The following is a 16,734-nucleotide window of genomic DNA, read 5'->3' on the forward strand; positions in this document are numbered from 1 at the left end:
ATCTAGCCCTGCTAGACTAGAGAGGGCTCTCTCTTTGCCAACTGAGGGAGGCTGAAATAAATGAATCTTAGGCTAGCTATGAAGAACGAGGATTTGGTTGAAAATTGTTGGTTGAAAGCAGCAAGAGAAGGGACCATTAGGCTATGGAATCGAGGCTAGTTTTTGCCGGAAAACTTGGGGCAAAGTAAGCACAATGTTCAGCCAGATTAAATATCTAATGAGATAAGACAAGAGGAAAAAGACCGTTTCCCTGTAGGCATCAATCAGGGGATGGATCTACAGTGGCAACTTTAGAAGAAAGAGAAGCACAAGGTTACTCAACAGAGCATCTAACAGAGGATGGATTCAGAAAAGATAACCACTACATTAAACAACATAATCATTGTGAAAGGAGCATTGTGCATGGATGGATTCCTAGCACTTCCCTTAGAGAATTCTATAACGAAATTAGCAGAAAAAACAAAGCATGGAAATAAATTTACAAGAAAAACATGTTGCACATTAAACACCGTGATGGATCCCAAATCTAAAGGGCAGAAACTACTCCATTAAAAATAATATTCAGAAAAAACTTTACACAGTCCAAAGCAGTTTGAACCTTTTACACTCTGAAATTCATAAAATATATACAATTAGCTCATCCCTGTACTAAGGGAGTTGAGCTCAACCATCTCCCTAAAGATAGAAATAGTTACATTAAATTTGGACCGAATTTTTGAAAATAGGGGTCGAAGATGAACTTGTTTCTCTTGAACCATAACACCTGTCACAAAACTGAAAGAGGTTTTGTAGATAAGTTCATGTTTGAGAAAAACCTCTCACAAATTTTGGAAATTAGTTTCCAGTTGCTCGGAATCTGTGCCAGAAAATAATCTCTAACACAGAAAATCATTAAATATTTAAACCTGTAACATGAGGTTGTAAAGATCTAGTCAAATATTCCAATTCACGACACCTGTGATTAAACTAAAAGATATTTTTTTTATATGGCTCATTCTTGACAAAAACCTCCTTGGGTTTCTCAAAATTACTTTCCATCTATTGTAAAATGACGTCGCACTACAATGATTAAAACAATAAAACAAATGCAAAATTTGTTTTTTTTAATGTAGGTTTCAAATATCACTGCATATCTCCCACATAGTAAAACATGTGCATAAACTGAAGTATGTTTTTGTTATTGGGTATGTGATTGACAAAAACCTCTTTCACTTTTGTAAAATTAATGTCCATTACTTTAGAAATTGATTTTGTAGTAAACTTGTCCCTGTGTGTAGCAAATGACCTCAAAACATGCATAACCAGGAACCAATCATTCATTTCAATAATATCTTCTGATCCAGGAACTGGTTTCAGGCATGCAATATACCATTGGAAATATATTTCTGAGATGCTTATGATGAACATACTTAGGATATGATTTGCACTGAAAATCATGTGCAAAACATCTCTGAAAACCAGACATAGTAAGAGCCCATTTTGATCCTTGGTGACACACTGTGAAGACTAGAACTAACATTGGCCTTATTGGGGATGTCAGCTCCTTGGAGGTGTCAAGAAAACCGTAGACCAAGTGCCTCATCCATTGGGAAATACAGTCACAAATAGCTGCAAACCTGAACAACTTATACCAACCAAAAAACACACATACTGCAACTTGTACATTAGGAAACTAAAACAAATGCCGAAAACTGAAATGCTGCTTTGGGCAGCTTATTTATGTACAACCCTACCCTAATTTGCTACAAATCAATAGATCAAGTGATGTTGTAATGCCAAATTAACCAATCAAGAAACTGTGGCAACGATGATGCTAGGGAGTGCTTGAACTAGGACACAATTGGAAATGTTGACAGCCATACAGGCACAAAATGATTTTGGATGTGTAAAAGACAATCTGGCTTGTTATTCAAACTGGTTTTTTTTCCATATATGCCACAATAGGATCAAAGAAACTAGACTCTATTTTCTTCCCCAACTCCTCCATACATGCTTCCAGCTGCAAATTATTAATGCAAACATCCAAGGGCAGCCTTACCTTTCCTTCCTTCTGCTGGAAAAGGTCCCAAAAGAATGGGACTTGATAGTCCAGATCCTGGGACTGTATTTGGGTCTCCAATTCAATTAGATCTTCTTCAATTTTGATGGCAAACTCCTATAAAAAATTGAGCTTAACTTCATGGCTACATCGACAAAACTTCAAATAAGAAGAGATAGATGAAGCAAAGTTGTCATCTACCTCATCATCCGTGCACATATCTTCCCATTCTCTAAAGCCTTGAATAGAGGTCGCCTCTATTTCGAATTCTTCCTCTTTCTCCATCCATGTTTCAAGAAAGATACGCAAAAAATCTGCAAATGACTTAATAGATCTGATATGAGAACTTTTGATCCATTATCTACATTTCCCTTGAAACGAATCATAGAACAATCTGATAAAAATATCCTCTTTTTTTACTCTAAGAGATTATATAAATGTTTTGAAATTTGCTACATGTTCAAGAGTCAAAGTCAGATCTTCCGCATTGAATTTAGGTCCATTGCTAAAAAAATATGCATCTTTCGGTAATTGATTAGGAAAACCAGGAAGATTAGAAAATTGATACATGAATACCTTGAACAAATAGAAACAACATCTAAGTCCTTCATTTAGCCAGTGGAGCCACCATCAATACTTTGTAACTCGAGCTTTCGAAGAATGGAGTCGTCAGGTAGATGATTTCAGCCTTCATATGTGTCTGATTGTTATTCACCATCAGCAATTAGATCTGCAACTTGAACGATATTTCCCAGAGAAGATCTGTCACCTCGTCCCCGGCAGCGATGCCAATATGTTAGCACTCAGAATGAACCTCAAGGCTGAGAAGAGGCAATTCTGAGGTAACCACAGACCAATCTTTTGATCTGGCATCTAGCCCTACCGAACTAGAGAGGTATCTCTCTTTGCCAATTGAGGGTGGCTGAAATAAATGAATCTTAGGCTACCTATGAAGAACGGGGATTTGGTTGAAAATTTTGGGTCAAAAACAGCAAGAGAAGGGACCATTGGGCTATGGAATCGAGGCTAGTTTTTCTGGCAAACTTGGGGAAAAGTAAGCATAATGTTCAGTCAGATTAAAGATATAATGAGAGAAGAAAGAGGAAAAAGACCGCTACCTTCCAGGCATCAATCAGGGGATGGATCTACAGTGGCAAATTTAGAAGAAACAGAAGCACAGGGTTACTCAACAGAGGATGGATTCAGAAAAGATAACCACTACATTAAACAACATAATCATTGTGAAAGGAGCATCGTGCATGGATGGATTCCTAACACTTCCCTTAGAGAATGTTGTAACAAAATTAGCAGAAAAAAACAAAGCATGAAAATGAATTTACAAGAAAAACATGTTGCACATTAAACATCGTGATGGATCCCAAATCTAAATGGCAGAAACTGCTCCATTAAAAATAATATTCATAAAAAAATTTACACAGTCCAAAGTAGCTTTCCTCTGCTAAAAAATTCGAACCTTTTACACTCTGAAATTCATAAAATATATACAATTAGCTCATCCATGTACTAAGGGAGTTGAGCTCAACCATCTCCCTAAAGATAGAAGCAGTTATATTAAATTTGGACCGAATTTTTGAAAATAGGGGTCAAAGATGAACTCGTATCTCTTGAACCATAACACCTGTTACAAAACTGAAAGATTTTTTTGTAGATAAGGTCATTTTTGAAAAAAACTCTCTTAAATTTTAGAAATTCCTTTCCAGTTGCTCGGAATTTGTGCCACAAAATAATCTCTAAAACAGAAAATCATTAAATATTTAAATCTATAAAAACAGGTTGTAAAGATCTAGTAAAATATTCCAATTCACGACACCTGTGAATAAAATGAAAGAGGTTTTCATTATATGGCTTGTGGTTGACAAAACCCTCATTGGGTTTCTCAAAATTACTTTCCATCTGTTGTAAAATGACGTCACACTACAATGACTAAAACAGTAAAACAAATGCAAAATTTGTTTTATTTTAATGTAGGCTTCAAATATCACTGCATATCTCCCACATAGTAACACCTGTGCATAAACTGAAGGAAGTTTTTGTTATTGGGTATTTGATTGAAAAAAATCTCTTTCACTTTTGTAAAATTCTTGTCCATTACTTCAGAAACTGATTTTGTAGTAAACTTGTCCTTGTGTGCAGCAAACGACCTCAAAACATGCATAACCAAGAATCAATCATTCATTTCGATCATATCTTCTGATCCAGGAACCGGTTTCAAGCGTGAAATATACCATTGGAAAGATATTTCCAAGCTGCCTCTGATGAACATACTTAGGATATGATTTGCACTAAAACTCATGTGCAAAACATTTCTGAAAGCTAGGCATAGTAAGAGCCCATTTTGATCCCTGGTGATAGGCTGCGAAGACTGGAACTAATAGATTCAGAGTTATCTTATTTAACTTTAAAAATTAGATGAAGGCCACTATCCTCGCTTCGTAACCAGCTGATGGCAGTGCCACTCACAAGAGTTAACATGGATGAACATGCTGGGTCATGATGAGACCTCTTGTCTTCTAACTCTTCAACTGAAAGTCATTACTCTCGCTTGGTGACCAGCAACAATAATGTCATGCATGTTAGGTATGATGATCATGGTAGCTTGGCTCATCACGAGACCTCCTATCCTCCCCTAAATCTTTTAAAAATTATGATTGTAATTAACTTTGAAGGTTACTTAATAAGTGGGGAGGCAAATCTACTCCTTAAGAGTACGAGACGGGGTGATTTTTTTTAATGACTAATCATTACTGGCTAGTTCCTCTACCCTAAAGACTTATTAAAAATATCCCAAATAATGATTGAAATATTCTTTAATTTAATGCTAGTGTTCTCATGAATAGCTTATTATGATCTTTACAAGAGTGGTCCACCATAGGGGCCTCTCCAATAGTACCTTCTAAGGGAAACTGAAAATATATATCTCAGATGACAACTTCATTAGAGTGGTTAATCATGGTTATCATGAGGTATTGGAGTGAATCATAGTCAACAATATTTGTCACATGTGTGTGTGTTAACAAACGATGTGGATCAAAAGTAGTTTCAGTGGCTATGGTTTGAAAGTCAAAACCCCAATTTCATTGTTGTAATAGATTTATTCATGGAATTTCTTTATTCTTATACCCTACTCTACCCTAAGAAGCGGAAAACTCCCCTTTTAATTATAGGATGAATTCCAGTGCAACCAAGTGTGCAACAAGAGGATAATCATATTCATATTCAAATTTAGAAAGTATATGTGAGAAAATACCAGAACATGAGGTACCAATTGCATTAAATGATGTGATGCTACAAATTGTTGAATAATAAGGGAGGGATGAATACTGATAGTCATCTGAAGCCAAGATTCTATGGGATCCATATACTCTTGGTCATTTGATTCATGGGCAACATCTGGTGCATCATGCAAATCCTTTAATTTTCTTTGTTCATCCTCTAAAGTGCAGGCTGGATCAAGTTGGTGTTCTTCAATCTCTGCTTCTGATGGCTTCTTCCTATCAAGCATGATCCATAGCTTCTTGATCTCCCTAGGAAGATCGTCTGGTTCTTCATGATTCTCTTCTTCCAGAGGAGCAGACTGATTTCTAATTGATGCCAAGATGTGTTATTTCTATGAAGCAGAGACCCCATCTTTTGCCAGAATTTGAGATAGTTCTTTGAATAGCATCACACTTACTGGCATTTTCTTTCTAGTTGGAAAGTCTTGTTAGCACCTAGATTGGGAGTGGGGGGTTCTTTTATCACCTAAAAAACTCAAAAGAAAAATTGCAGTAAAAAGAACAAACCAAGATTTAAACTAAGCAAATCACACTTGCGGAAATTAAATAACCTCTATTGCAGAAAAAAAGTAACACGCTTTGTAGTAAAATAAATTGCTCATAAAAAATCAATTACAGTAAATCAAGCATCAAACTTTGCAGAAAGAAAAATTACTCATAAAAACTAAATTGTGGTAAAAGAAACAAATCTGGCATCACACTTTGCAGTAAAGGAAATCACTCATTTGCAAAAAGTAAAACCTCGCTTATGAGCTCTTTGGGAATGTCGTCCAGTATGCTTCATCAAGCAAGGGGAATCTCGTTAATCTAGAAATTCAATTGCAAAGGAAAGGGAAAAGCATGACAAATCATTGAGGCCTTATCCTACAACGCCTAAATGTCAGGCGATATAAATGCAAGATTTACACAACATTTAATTTTTCAATCTGGGTAAGTAAACTTAGAGGTGTAGCACAATATATGCCAAAATATGACCTCAGGGATATGTCAAATAAAAGCCAAGATTTTGCAAGAAATTTAAAAGAAGCATCATTCAGGAAAAAGAAACAAGACTTTTCGAAATAAATTAAACACACTCCAAGAATCTACTTCTGGCTTCTCTTCTGGGTTGAGTTGACTCTTGCAGTAAGTCTTCCTCAGTTGTCCAAGGGATGAGGGAATGTAGGCCCCATTCAAAAGAAAGTGATTCAAGAGATAAAGAATCCAAAAACCTCTTAAAAGATTACTACTATGTTGCAAAGATGAAAAGCATGAAATAAAACATAAGGAAACTTCTTTCCAATTAATCTAATGAAACCATTGAAAGCCTTTAAAAGAGATCTACATTATGCTGCTTCTCTAGAAATGATTCAATATTCAAGTTTAAGGAAAGTGTGCAATTTTCTTTGTTACAAGTTTTCCTTCCTGTCTTGAATCATCGTTCCTACACCGCAACAATGTTCCTGCACTAGAACGTTGTTCCTACACTGGAACGTTGTTCCTGTACTGAAACGATGTTCCTGCATCAGAAGTATGTCCTATTCCTACACTGAGTATATTAGCCTAAAGCAGTAGTTAATTATGATGAAGGGATACAAATTTTTAACCTTAAATCATTCCAATAATTCTTGTGAGCAATTCACTTGCCAATAAAACGATATGATAATATTTCCTTATGCCGATCCTCGCATTTTTTTATTAAGATTTCAAAAAATGAATGTTTTTCTTCTAACTGCAGGAATTAGTTTCACATTTAAAATAATAATTTTAAGGCAATCATGAATACCCAAATGGTATATTCTAAATCAGAATTCTTAATAAGCCATCATATCCTTCAGTCATAAAAAATGCTTAATGATATCATTAACTTCAAATGTCTAGAGAAATGGAATGGAATCAAAAATTAGGTGGCTGAAAAGAAGAGTTGTGAAATGAAATTGCAGAGCTATCTTAAATCACACTCTCACTATGCAAAATAAAATGCAGCAAAGGAAATTCTAGGAAATTTGGGGCAATAGACTGGCTGGTGGGCCCAACCACCCAGCTCGTTGCCCTTGCAGCAGCTAAATCATAGTGCTAGAAGCTTTACAAAAACACTGAAAACATAAATCGAATGCCAAAGTGAATTAATTATAAAGTCTCGTTACATGGTTACTGAACAAGCAGTGCTAGGCTCTAGTGGTTCCCTCCAGGGATCATCCCACTAGGCACTCAACTCTTCCTTCCTTGCACAATACAAATCGATCCCTACGTTGCAAACAATGTGATTTACAATCTACCATCTGCCGGATCTGGATCCGAGTACACAACCCATACTTATAACAGCAACGATGCCTAACTACTTGGATCACATAGTTACAAGTTTAGAATGGACGTGATTGCAAATTGTTTTAGAACCAATATAGGGAGATTTAGTTTTTATTGGGTTCCCGTTGATGCAGGACGCGTTTGCTAAATGTCAAAACAAAGGTTATAGTAGCTATAATTTTAGAGTTTAAAAACCAACTCCTGTATAAAAATAAGAAGCTTGACTATTAAATGGATTCGTATTTATTTGGAGTTAATCAAAATGACCGATGATGAGTCATGAGATCTTCCCCACTAGAGCATCATGCTTCTAACAGCTTTGACTACATTCTATTGCTCGTTTCAACCGCTCTAAAGATGTAATATCATCCAGATTTAATGGAGGGAGTGCCAAATCTCGGTGCACAATTTCAACTCTAAATCCAACCTAGCATCTTCTTCACTGCCAAGAACAACAATGAGAGTCTTTAGTGGGTAGCTTCGGGATCATCCTCGCCTACTTCCCTGTCCCTGTATACAATTTTCACACTGCCTTTATCAGTCTCCTTCGTTTGTTCTTCTATGTGTCAGACGTTTTCCATGAATATGAATATGAAAACCATGAATGTTAATAATAAGAGTAACACTCTCTTAGCTTCGTGTTCTTTGACTTTAGCTCCATGTATTGCTTTTGTTGTTTTTTGCGCCAGTGAACATCCCAATTGTAAACCCAAGCAATGGTTACTTGTGTTCCCTTTGATCTACTTTTCATGGACATGTTTTTGAACTTGCTAGCTCATAAAATGATCAACAACCCAACTAGGGTAGAATAAATTGTTCAAATCTGCAGATTGACATCCCACATCTAGGCTGCACAACATTACAATACTAGTGAGAAGACAATAGTGCATGATACGCTCCCTTTCTGAAGTGTTATCGAGGTTGAGTTTTAGCAATTCCCCTTGAGGCATTAAATAAATTTAGTGCATGATCAAAATGAATATCCACCTAACACCTTCTTCTCGAAACCCATATGCTTGTTTTCCACCATGACAACCCGAAGTATGAAAATCGCGGAGGTGAGAACATTGTAGTTCTTGCACTGCTGGTACAAGAACTGTTAGTACAGGAACTATTGGTACAAGAACCATTGGTACAGGAACTGTTGGGACAGGAACTATTGGTACTCCTAACTGTTGGTACAGGAACTTCTGGTACAAGAACTTCTAGAACTTGCCACAAAAGAGCCTAACATTAATGACATTTTCACATTAAATACTCTTCAAATTAACAAAAAAGGAAGATTTCATACGTCAACAACTGTCAGCTCTAAATGCCTCTAAATAATAACTAAATAATGCGTAAAAATAATAATAATGATTATATACACTTAATACAGGCATAAAATTATTCAGTAAAATCATGAAAATCTAGACAAAATGGAGGCTCAACATGCACAACTTGGGATTCTTGCCATAATAGCCTCAGAGTAAGTGTATCACTATGCGGTTGAAAACCTCTTCAACTTGGTGTCCATCATTCTCCACAAACTTGGAGTCCATCATTCTCATTGTGCGATTGATAGCCTCTTCAACTTGGTGTCCATTTGTTGTAGTGTTTCCTTCTCAAATATGTACGAAAAGAACCCACTTAAGATTGTGGATGACAAACAATCTCAAAAATATAAATGTTGCTAAACATTGTAGAACTACAACAACTAATAGAAACAAAACCTGCCAAAGTCTAGATCTATGCCACAATCACAGTTAAACAACAAAAAGGAAGAGTAATAACTCCAATCATCCAATGGAAACGAGATATGTAAAGAATAATTTTATTATAACACCTGTGAAGGGAACAAATAAATGTTACTAGTCCCCCTCTATGGGATGGGTTCCTGGCTATCCTCAAGCGTCTTCAACTTGTGTAGAGTCTCTTTCCTCTATAATGTATACACCCAACAAAAATATGGTGTGCGACAATGAAAACAATCAGAGTTACAATAGTGAGTGCAACAATGAAAATAATCAAAAGTGAATAATGAATGGAAAACCCTTCTATTTATAACAAAATATTGAGTTATCCTCGAATAATGAGCAATAATAAAATATTATTAACCCCATTCTTGGAATAACCACTTGGAATATTTTATTATATTTGGTTAAGAGGGAAAAAGTATTTAAACTTTTATTTAGAAATAATAAATAAATAAATGATTTATTTATCATATCAAGGAATTAGTTAAGGAATAATAAACAAATAAGGATTTATTTCATTATTCCTAAGGGATTTAGTCAAATTTGACAAAGAATAATAATTAATTAGTTATTCTTAGAGAAAAATAAGATAATTAATGATTTATCTATTTATTTTTCATAATTGGGTCAAATATGAGAAGGAATAAGAACTAAACAATGGTTTAATTAATTATTCCTAGAAGAAAATAAAATAAATAGTGAATTACTTAACAAAGGTGGTTTATTAAGTAATTTCTCACAGTGAAAGCAATTTTGCTATGGTAAAATTGGCTTTACATGGTGTACTTTGATCCATCTAGTAAATTAGGCTAGATGATCAAGTTTTTGGTGATAACACCATCATTATCCACAAACTCATCCAAAACTCTCCAAGAAAACAAGAGTCTCGATCAGACACAATGGATGTGGGCAACCCAAAGTGGACATATACAAATTGGAAGAAGAGATGAGCAGTCTAATCTACAGTGACCGACTTTTTAAGAGGCATTAATACACACATTATGCTAAATTGATCAACAAAAACATACAAATAGTCATGACCTTTCCTAGACAAAGGAAAACTGCCTAAAAAATCCATTGACACACTTTCCCATGGACGACTCAGGACAGGGAGTGGTGTGTAGAGCCCAAAATTTCTATTATTGGGCTTGCTAAGCAAACACAACACACATCCCTTTACATATCGAGTCACAACATTTTTCATGTGAGGCCAATAACACAACCTCTACAAATGACACAAAGTTTTCCCTACACCAAAATGACTTGACACAAGAGAGGTATGTGCCTCTCTGATTACATATATTTGTTCATTAGCGAGGATACAATGTTTGCCAAGGTGATACAACAACTTTCCCTGGAAATGGTAATTGTCCACCCGCAATCCATGAGTCAGCTTTGCATAAATATCCTTAAAATCATCATCCTCAACATATTGTTGAACATAAATTTTAAAAGATAAAGAGCATTGTTCAAAACTATAGATACAAAAATAGGAGGGTGAAAAATAATATCTTCCACTTTGTTGTTGGTGCCCTTCTTGTATTTTATTACCAAGTGAAATTGCTGGAGGAATCCCATCCATCTAAAATGTTGTGCTTGTTGAATCTTGGTCTACGACTGAAGGTACTGCAAGGGCTAGTGATCCATGTGAATGATGGTCTCCTTTCCGATCAAATAATGCTTCCACTTTTTCATGCTTTGAACCAAGGCATATAAATCCTTGTTATATGTGGGATTAGGTGGGTTAATAGTATAGTTTAGGTGTTCCTTAGGTTATAAAAAATTAATAAAATCATCACAAAAAATCTTATTTACCTTAGCTTCCCCTAATTGAATAAACCTTGGATAAGATATGGAATAAGGTGCTAGGGTGTTATTTTTGTCAAAACAACAAAGAAAAATGTATATAGAAGGATTAATTAATAAGTAAAATGATGTCAAAATGGAGAGCCATCAATCACTATGCTTATTGTTCTACCAAAATGTGAATATTTATTGGATTTGTAACTTAGGTGTTCCTTAAGTTATTAAAAATTAAGAAAATAATTACAAAACAATATTATTTACCTTAATTTCCCTTGATTGAATGAACTTGGAGAAGATGTGGAATAAGGTGGTACCATAGGGTTATTTTTTCAAACGATGAAGAGAAAGGTAGATGGAAGGCTAAATTTACAGTCAAAATGATGTCAAAATGGAGTTCCATCAATAACTATAATTAGTAATTTGTAAACTATCATGGATACTCTACTGGAAAATTCATCACTACATATCTCTTAAAAGAAACCAAAATCCATGCTATGAAATTCAAGTTATGTTATTACTGATTTTGTTGTTTATGCATGCAATAAGTAAAATGAAAATAGTAGATAATAGTGAAATACAAGCACAACAATAACAATGAACACCAAGATATGATCTGGGAAACCTTTTTTGAAGAAAACACAATTGGAAGATGAGGTTTCTCTACTCTCTTTTGTATAGAATGGAAATTATGCAAATATAAAGAAGAAGGATCTCTCTATGGAGTTTACTGAGACCTATGGAATGTGGGCTTCTACAAAACAAAAACATCTTATGTTATCTTCTCTCTTTATCCACTCTCATTTAATCTTCTCTATTATGGAAAACCCTTTTCCTCCTAGTGGCCTAGTTATAAAAACACCTGATAGCTAACTAGGGGTTTGATTTGAACTATTCAACCCTCAACATGAGTTGCAACTTGACCCTTCTAGACTATTCGTCATAGCCACCATGTGGCTATCCCATTTTCCATGAGTATTAGGGATGATATGACAACCTCTCGAATCATGGTGGATAAGCCAAGAAGGTCAACTTCTATGAGGCATAACTTGTGCATACAAACTCTCTTTGATGTATTTCTTGCATGGTTGGAAAGATATATCAGTGTAGAAAAACACCAAGGGATTTGAAAAAAGTGAGATATTATGAACCCAAAAATACTTCATTTAATGCCTCAAACTACCTTCAAACTATTTCAAACCCCAATTTACTAAACTAGGGCTCATCAGTAAAAATGGCTTGTAAGTCGATTCCTCCACTTTTTTCACTCTAAAAGAATTGAGATGGATGAAAAATAATGTAATGATCCAATCCATATCATACATACCCATTTTGGAAGGATTTTGGTCCCCAAAAGAGTTTACTAGATACGGTGAGAACATTTTTTCTCTACTGTCTCCTTGAAGTACCATTTAGCCTTACCTAGAAGCTATTCTTTCGACCCAATTTTCTAAACATCATTCTTCCCTTGTCTTATAATTCTAGACCTCTTCAAAAAAATTGTATCATTTTTCAACTATGCCTAAGAATTTGGTTCTAAATTCTCCAACGAAGGTAGGACCCACTCCTGTTCTTGATCCAACATGGAAGGCTCATAAAGTCTTATATTCCACATTCACAATTGAGTAAATGCACATGTATGGGGATAAGCTGAGATTATAGGAATTTTCTCCCACTTTTTCTAGTATCTTGAAATTACCATATCACAAATCCTTGATTTTTCTTACCAGGACATTGTATCTTCCCTTGTTCAATTGCAACCATACTATGTATCCCACTATGAGTGACCTCTCTTTCCAATGTTGATCGTGCACGACCATGTATTTCTCCCATGACTTATTCAACACCTCTTGTACCTATAAATGGAATTACTTGGTCTTCTCAAAAAAAATTCCTCTTTTAAAACATCCCTCATGAGATCCTCCCTCACTCCTCCTTGGTACCTGTATACACCATCTAAATATGAAGGTCACAAATATTCAAAACAAGTCTCAAAATGGTGATTTACCAATTGAAGTATGGATTTATCTATTGTAGGAGCGTTTTATATAAACTAATATTTCATCTTATGCATTCAAATGCTTCTAATTATAACCCCTCAAAAGATATACTAAGGTATTGTTATCTACTTCTATTTGAGGATGGAATGTTGTAGATCTCTTCACCCGCAACATAGTCCAAAACGGACTAAGAAATCTAGTGTCCCTATCTAAAGTGATGTTGCTCGGTATCCCAAAGTGCACCAAAAATTGTTCAATGCATAATTTTTTTTGCTTCTTATCTCTTTATAGTCTTTTTGTAAGGCATGAGAATGCACATCTTACTTAACATGTTAACTATCACAAATAGGTATTCATGTCACTTCCTATTTTTTGGTAAACTTCCCAAAAATTCCATGTAAATTCTTTCCCAAGGATGAGTGGGAATAGGTAAGGGATGGTATAAACCCTATTTCCTATTACTAGGATAATTGGTACAACAAAGCATGCATTCTAAAATGAACCTAGCTACATATTATTACATATTGGGCCAAAACACATACCTCTAGAAATTGGAAATTGTCTCCCCAACACTGAAATTACCTACAACCTTGGAGGTGAGAGCCTTTACAATTAGTTACAATTACCTAGCTTTAGGAACACAAATTTTATCCATCATGTACAATAACCTATTTCGAAGATGATAGTCAACTATGTTGTCATCATTTTCCACATGAATTTGGTCTTGTAGATGTTGATACACCTCCTTGAAGTCTTCATCCTCTATACATGCCTCGTTTTATGCATCATTGTTGAAAGACTCCATTTACATTAGAGTTCCCAAAGTTATGATTTTCAATGTGGGTGCCTTGAAATCATGTCAACAAACTTGTTTGTGTTTCCCTTCTTGTACTTGATTACTAAATGAAAATACTATAAAAACCCCATCCACTTGTAATGGTTGGTCTATTTAACTTAATTTGGCCATATAAGTAGTGTATCAATCAATGATCTATGTGGAATACCATCTTGTTTCCCATCAGATAGTGTTTCCACTTTTTGATAGCTTGTATCGACGCGTATATCTCCTTGTTGTAGGTAGGCTAATTGAGAACCACATCATAAAACATTTTAGAATGGTAGTATATAGGCCTTCCTCCTTGCATTAGGACTACTCCCATAGTATACCCACTCATATCTATCTCTACTTTAAAGGACTATTACAAGTTAGGTAATGCAAAAATTGATGCTTAAATGATTTTATTCTTCAACTCATCAAAGGACTTCTATTGAACCTTCCCCCACTAGAAACACTTTCCACTCATTGTTATGGCATTGAGTGATGCAACTACTACTAAAAATGAGGCTATGAATTTTCTTAGGTACCGTTCTACCCAAACAACACTCCTGAACTCAAAAATATTTGTAGGCGTCAACCACTTCATGATGGCCTTCATATTGGAAAGATATACCTTGAGCTCCCCTCCATCAATCACATATCATAAGTACACAAAGAATGTTGTGAAAAATCACATTTCTTGAGAGTTTCCAACACTTGGTGCTTCTTCAAAGTCTCTACCACCTATGTCACATGTAAGATGTGCTCCTCCTAAGTCACATTGTATACTCGTATGTCATCCAAATAAAAAATAAAAATTGAATCTAGATATGGTTTTAATATATTGTTCATTAATATCATGAATGTAGATATCACACTGCATAGGCCAAATGGGATGACTAATAACCAAACCTTTTATTGTCCTGAAGGTGTTCTTCCAAGTATGTTCTTATCTAACTCAAACCTGGTGATACCCTTATTTTAAATCTAGCTTGGTGATGTATTTTCCTTGTTTAAAATAATCCAATTATAAGTCATCAATCATAGGTATGGGGTAAATATTATTGAGCTAATTTTATTTAATTCTTTGTAATTAATGCACATTCACTAGGCCATATCCTTTTTTGGTGCAATTATGATGGGTGGCCCACATAGTGAGGTACTATGTCGAATGAAAATTTTCTCCAGTATTTGCTACAAATGCTTCTCCACCTAATTTGCTTCTATAACATATTTCACGTACAACTTGATGTTTGGTAATGGAGAGTCTGGCAATAATTTGATATTTTGCTCCATTTCCTTCTTGGTTGGTAGCCCTTTCAGCTCATATAACACTCCCATATATGCTTATATAAACTCTTCTGGTTATTGTCTCTATTCCTTAGTGCACCCTTCTATCAATGTATTTCTCTTATTTACTCTTCTACAAACTATGTTTTTCTCTTAATAATAATAAAACATACTTTTTACCAGAACAAACCAATTTCTTGGCTTGACCCTTACCAATGAAATCTTTGACTTGCCCTTATGTGCGTTGATGATGAAGGATTTTCCATTGTTGATGAGGTGGGAGTAGTTAGCTCTCCACCTGAATATTATGTCCTACATGTATATATATGTACTCCAAAACATAAATCCACATACATCAAGTGGAACTACATCCAAATCTACTTAATTAATAAAATCAACACTGATAACAACATTTGTTTATATTGTATGGTTACCTTAATTTGTGAATCCTTATTTATCCATCCCAACATATATGGGCTAGGATGATATTGAACCTTCAATTCCAATTTGTTTGTAATCTCTATTGCAAAGATATTTTCCTATGAACTTGAGTTGAACAAAGCATTAATCTTTGTCATATTGAACTATATTTTTATATGGAAGAGTTTGGTCATCTCCTTCTCCTGCTATCGATGAAGACTACTTAGACTTACCTCCTTTTGTATTGATGTACAAATAATATTCTCATCCATATTGAAGTCGCTTTCCACATGATTGGTTGAATATATGACTATGAGATTTCTCTTCTTCACATCCTTCTTTTGGTTCTTCAAGTTGAGATTTGAATGCAATTTCCAACACTTCTCCTCGGTGTGACCATCAATGTTGCGGTGGTTGTAATGATTTATACGACATTATCACTTGTATATTTTGTTTGTATTCTTATTTTCCTTTCCCTATATCCATTTCTTCCCCTCCTTCGAAGCTTCCTAGTGTTCCTTCTGCATTAAACCTCTTCACCACCCTTTATTCTGGCCAATATTTTCTAGGTATTGTGCCTATAGACAATCTTCACTCACTGTTTTTAGTTCAAACAACATCACTTGATTTCGTAGATAGCTATGTATACCCCCCAAATATTTGAGGAGTAGATCCAGGTACTTGGGAGAGATACCCCACATTATCACCATCTTCCTATATTATATGGTGTACTCCTATACATTTTTCCCTTTTCTTTACTTGAAGTAATGCTACTAGATCTATTGGTCATATACATACTTGATAGGGTAGAATTGCCACAATGAGAGTTTTAAAATCCTCCAACTTATTTACTAGAGGATCCACCTCTAGCTGAATAGTTTCCATGTGGCTTTCCCACCAAGTCAGGGCATGACCCTCTATTTTCAAAAGACCAAATGAATTTTTTTATTCCTCATCTATGTGGTGAACAATAAAATAAACCTTTAATTGCCACAACTAGTGTTAAGTTCAAAGCTTTTATCTCACATTAATGTGACTTTATGTCCAC

Source organism: Pinus tabuliformis, chromosome J (genome assembly GCF_031772625.1).
Source record: "Pinus tabuliformis cultivar Carrire ecotype Pingquan chromosome J, CPIR1, whole genome shotgun sequence".
Classification (NCBI taxonomy): Eukaryota; Viridiplantae; Streptophyta; class Pinopsida; order Pinales; family Pinaceae; genus Pinus; species Pinus tabuliformis.